At 39.5% G+C, this 5,983-nt stretch overlaps 1 protein-coding gene across 2 annotated transcripts in view; it reads right to left on the bottom strand.

Annotated features, from left to right (window-relative positions):
- Positions 1-5,983, bottom strand: part of EPC1 (enhancer of polycomb homolog 1) — a 103,801-nt gene that overhangs the window by 79,276 nt on the left and 18,542 nt on the right. The gene's annotated exons all lie outside the window — the stretch shown is intronic.

Genomic DNA, 5,983 nt, shown 5'->3' with positions numbered 1-5,983 from the left:
TTTTTTTTTTTTTTTTTTTTTTTTTTTTTGAGGCAGAGTCTCATTCTGTTGCCCAGGCTGGAGTACAATGGTGAGATCTACACTCATTGCAACCTCCACCTCCTGGGTTCAAGAGATTCTCCTGCCTCAGCCTCCAGAGTAGCTGGGATTACAAGTGGCCACCACTATGCCCAACTAATTTTTGTATTTTTTTTTTAATAGGGAGTCTTGCTCTGTTGCCAGGCTGTAGTGCAGTGGCATGACCTTGGCTCACTGCAACCCCCACCTCGCAGATTCAAGCAATTCTCCTGCCTTAGCCTCCCAAGTAGCTGAGATTACAGGTCCATGTCACCACACTCAGCTAATTTTTGTATTTTTAGTAGACACGGGACTTCACCGTGTTGGCCAGGATGGTCTTGATCTCTTGACCTAGTGATTTTGCCCACCTTGGCCTCCCAAAGCGCTGGAATTACAGGCATGAGCCACTGTGCCCGGCCTACTTCTCAGTATAATTTGAGAATGCTCCCATCTCATTAAATACTCTTCTGTTATTTAACAGAGATGTTATCCAACATCTGTAAAATAATTTACTTAAGCACAGCTATCTTAAAGTATAGAATCTACTAACTTTTCATGATTATAAAGAACACATATAATGTGAATAGTACATTTAAAATAAAAAATGGGTTTAGGCGAGATGCATTTCACACCTATAAACCTAGCGCTCTTTGAGGCTGAGGCAGGAGGATCACTTGCACCCAGGAGTTTGAGACCAGCCTGGGCAACATAGTAAGACCCCATCTCGACAAAAAGTACAAAAATTAGCCAGGGCGTGCTGGCACACACCTGTAGTCCTTGCTACATGGGAGGCCAAGGTGGGAGGATCACTTGAGCTCAAGAGATTGAGACTGTAGTGGGCTGTGATTGCATCACTGCACTCCAGCCTGGGCAACAGAGTGAGACCCTGTCTCAAAAAAAAAAGGAAAATGGGTTTAAATTTTCATAGTTTAAGGCATAGAACAAATCACTGTTCTTTGAATAATAATAGTGCCAAGTCTACACAAATGAAGATTAGCTGCTTCATGGTCCATCTGAGTAGATGACAAGCACCTAGGTTTTAAATATCAGTATTTCTTCCCAGATACTAGTTTAGCATTTTCCAAAACTAGGCTCCATAAAATGCTGATGTTCTGAAATGAGAGTTAGGTAAAGAATTACATATAAAACTAATAAGTTAGGGAAATACTGCTTATTAAATCTTCCTCTTTAAGATAGGTATAGGCTCATCATATATAGGCTTAGAGAAGTTCTGCAGAAAAGAAACCCACTTACTGATGCTTAGCACAGTGTTTTCCAAAGTTCTCTGACCATAGAACTGCTTTCTATACACCATTAATTATTACCTTTAGTTCTATAAGAGCATGCTTGAGGAAACTTCATTCTGGGCAATTCAAGGAAATAGAAGTTTTTCCAATCAAGTTATCCATTTAATTACTTAAGTCTGCCACATAAATTTGAAAAGGCATAAAGATCTTATAAATGTAAAATATTATCTTTATTACTGCCTTAAAATATTTTTATCCTGCTAAAAATTGTGTAATATAAAACATTTAAATATAAAACTGGATGAAATTCTGGCAGGATCAGAACTGAGCAGATTGCTGCACTTTGATAGTATATGTGGTTTAATAACAAATTCACTAGAAATGTTTAGCTACATTTGTTTCCAAAAATTTCTCTAGTAAAATGAATACACTGAGTTTTAATTAAAAGATTTTGACACTTAAATTTAAGCTTTTGAAAGCTGCAGTTTCTCCATCCATAAAATAGGAATCATAACAGAATTGCAAGAAATTCAATAACAGAATTCAACAAATAGAGCATAGCATGGGGTTGACACAAAAGTCATGCTTAATAAACATAAGCTATTTTTTTTTTTTTCAAGACGGAATCTCACTCTGTTGCCCAGGCTGGAGTGCAGTGGCACCACGTCAGCTCACTGCAGCCTCCATCTACTGGGTTCGAGCAATTCTCCTGTCTCAGCCTACAGAGTAGCTGGGATTACAGGTGCCCACCACCACGCCCGGCTAATTTTTTAAAATATATTTTTAGTAGAGACAGGGTTTCACCATGTTGGTCAGGCTGGTCTTAAACTCCTGATTTTATGTGATCTGCCCACTTTGGCCTCCCAAAGTGCTGGAATTACAGTCGTGAGCCTCCACCCCTGGCAAACATAAGCTATTTTTTTGAAGGATATTTTTTACCCTATTTTTTTGAATAGATCACTTTTCTGAGATTTATTTTTTATATGTATAGTATACAACATAATATTGTGTTGTAAAGGCTTGAAAACTCTAAGAAAAAAAAGAAATCCTCATATGAAACCTGAAAGATATTATATAAAATTAATTTATTTAAAAAAGGACATTCACCTTCTGAGATCTTTTTGTTTTGTTTCCATTTAGTAGTTTTGTATCATTCATATGTTTGTATTATTAGTATTTTTGTATCATTTTTATGTTTGTATCAGTAGTTTTGTATCATTTATGTTTGTATCATTAAGTAGTTTTGTATCATTCCTATGTTTGTATCGTTAGTAGTTTTGTATCATTCCTATGTTTGTATCATTAGTAGTTTTGTATCATTTCTGTTTGTATCATTAGTGGCTTTGTATCATTCCTATGTATATTTAGTTGTTTTGTATTACGCATATGTCTACAAGGAGCCCTGTTGCTTCTTTTCCTCTCATTGCCAAGTGATTTCATCTGGTGGTTGCCCAGTGCCTGCCCAAATCTCCTAATCTGGTCAAGCTAGCTCCCCAGGGGGTCAGGGCCTCTTTGCACAGGTTGCTGCTGTTCGCCTCAGGGTGAGTGCTGTGTGTGAAAACGGTCCAAAGATAAGTAACAGTTGGCATTCAAGGCAGCCTCATAGTGTAGCGAGACACAGCAGGATTTACTGGAAGGAACACCGGCTTCCATGTTTGCTGATCTGGATCCGAATCTAGTATTTACCATTTATCAGCGGGACTCTATAGAAAGGATTTGATCTCTGAGCCATAAGTATCTCAACATGCACGGTCTACAGAATATTTGTTCTCTTCCCGTTAGGCCATTATGAACAACAAACGAGACAATATGGTGAAAAATCTTTGAAAATTCCAAAGTTCCATGCAAGTTTAAAGAAGAATATCATATTATTTTATTTAAATTTCACCATTGTGGTTGGGAAAGGGACACATTCCCAAAAAGAACACATTAGAACAGAAAATCTAGGACCTGTCCAAATCATGTAATTAATCACAGATTTGTTTGCTAGAGTTGGGTCCTTTGAATGTTTCCTTAAAAAGGAAGTCCCTGGACAAAACCAAAATTCACACATTTTATGTATTTTTTAAATGGTCTTTTCTCCATCCCTTTTGACTTAGCTTGCTATATTTCTTCATGGTACGCTAAAGAATGTCTAGTACAATGCAAAGTTTAGGAAAGCTATGATATGTTTGCATTATTTTGTGATAAGAAATTTACCTGTATTATAATTTTTACTGCTATAATTTTCAACATGAAGCCTCTTCCTTATCACCACCCAGAAACATCAATAAAACTGATTTTTTTCCTCTGAATTTTCTCGGCTCATTGATTTCCCCTTTTTAAAAGCAGCAATAAAGCTTGCTAGCAAATGATATGCAGGAGCTTTGAGAAAGAAAAGAAACTTTCTGTCTGAGGAATGGAAGCTCCTTTACATTATCAGCAGGCCCAGAGAGGCACTGAAATGCGACAGCAGTCATGTCTCACCTCCCGCTTCAGCCAAATAACTATCTCTTGAAGCCACTTGTTGGGAGTTTTAGACTGACACCAAGTAGCTATAAATTAAGCTAACAATACTGGACATACTGTATACCATAACTTATACTCTGTAGTTCAACAATGTATAGCCAGGCCGGGCGCAGTGACTCATGCCGGTAATCCCAGCACTTTGGGAGGTTGAGGTGGGTAAGTCACCTGAGGTCAGCAGCTGGAGACCAGCCTGGCCCACATGGTGAAATCCCATCGCTATTAAAAATACAAAAATCAGCTGGCCATGGTAGGAGGCGCCTGTAATCCCAGCTACTTGGGAGGCTGAGGTAGGAGAATCATTTGAACCCGAGAGGTAGAGGTTACAGTGAGCTGAGATCGCACCACTGCACTCCAGTCTGGACAACAGAGAAACAGTCTGAAAAAAAAAAAAAAAAAAGAGTAGAGCCAATCAGTAATCAATGTGGTCTCTGTAAACCAATGAGAATTCCCATCAAACAGCCCTTTCCTTGTTCCCTTTCGCCTTTAAAAACATGCTCCTAAGAAGGCCAAGGGAGCACTCTCCAAGGCAACGTAAGTGTTCCCTGGGCAGCCATCCTCATTTTGGCTTAAGTAAACTCTTAAAATTGTGTTTTGTGCCTCAGCTTCTTCCTTTAGGTGGACAGCTTTAGGAAAACAAATTGTGAAGAGATACCGTGTTGTGTAGTGGTTAAAAGGTCAGGCTGTGCAGTCAAACATGATTTGGGTTTGAATCGCAGCTCTGCCTTTTCCTAGCTCTGTAAACATGAATGAAATTTATAACATCTATGAGCTTCAGCTTCCTCTGTGACGTAGAGATAATTAATGCCTATCTGCAGGCATTGTGTTGGGGATTAGGATGACAGTGGGAGATCAGCATGTTCCAACCCCAAAATAAATTTCTTTGGCATATTTGAGCTGGTTATTCTGAGAAGTTGCCGATACAGTAGTAGCTCTGAAAAGCCATCCTTTGTAACAGAATACTCCCATTTTTCTAAGAAAAAGAGAATAAGTTACTATTTGTTTTCTCTTCATTTCTCTTTTCTGCATTTTTCCTATTCCCCACTTCCTACTTAGTCATTTAGAAATGCAGTTATAATCTTTTACCTCCCCTTCACCAGACACTCCCTACAGGGCAAGTTCATCTATGTGCTACCAAGCTCCAGAGTGGAACTCTCATTCACCAGGAGACTGCTTTGAGAGATAATAGTCAATTTACAGTCCCGAATGTCAGAGGCGTTTGAACCAGAGCAACTCCATCTTAAATAGGGGCTGGGTAAAATGAGGCCGAGACCTACTGGGCTGCATTCCCAGACAGTTAAGGCATTCTAAGTCACAGGATGAGATAGCGGGTCGGCACAAACTACAGGTCATAAAAACCTTACCAAAAAAAACAGTTTGCAGTAAAGAAGTTGGCTAAAACCCACCAAAACCAAGATAGTGATGAGCGTGACCTCTGCTACAAGCCCACCAGCATCATGACAGTTTACAAATGCCATGGCAACGTCAGGAAGTTACCTATGTGGTCTAAAAAGAGGTATTAATGATCCACCCTGTGTTTAACAGATGCTTAAGAAATAACCATAAAAATGGGCACCAGCAGCCCTGACTATGGAGTAGCCATTCTTTTATTCCTTTACTTTCTTAATAAACTCACTTTTGCTTTACTCTATGACCTTGCCTTGAATTTTTTCTTGCACGAGATCTAAGAATCCTCTCTTGAGATCTGGATTGGGACCCCTTTCTGGTAACAAAAGTATGTGATATAGTTTGGATATGTGTCCCTGCCAAACTCCCATGTTGAACTGTAATCCCTAATGTTGGAGGTGAAGTCTGGTGGGCGCTGCTTGGATCATGGGGGTGGATTTCTCATGAATGGCTTAGCACCATCTTCTTGGTGCTGTTCACATGATAGTGAGTGAGTTTTCACAAGATCTGGTTGTTTAAAAGTATAGTAGCACCTCCCTCCTCGCTCTCTCTCTCTTGCTCCTGCTCTGGCAATGGGAACCTCACTCCCCCTTTACCTTCCACCATGACTATAAGTTTCCTGAGGCCTCCTCATAAGCCGAGCAGATGCCAGCATCATGCTTCCCATAAAGCCTGCAGAAGCGGGAGCCAATTAAATCTCTTTTCTTTATAAGTTACCTAGTCTTAGGGATTTATAGCAATGCAAGAACAAACTAATACAGTATGCC

The sequence above is a fragment of the Sapajus apella genome, unplaced genomic scaffold, assembly GCF_009761245.1.
Source record: "Sapajus apella isolate SASKATOON/1434 unplaced genomic scaffold, GSC_monkey_1.0 scaffold111, whole genome shotgun sequence".
Taxonomy (NCBI): Eukaryota; Metazoa; Chordata; class Mammalia; order Primates; family Cebidae; genus Sapajus; species Sapajus apella.
The sequence above is the reverse complement of the archived record's forward strand: the minus strand, read 5'-3'. Positions and strand labels throughout refer to the sequence as shown.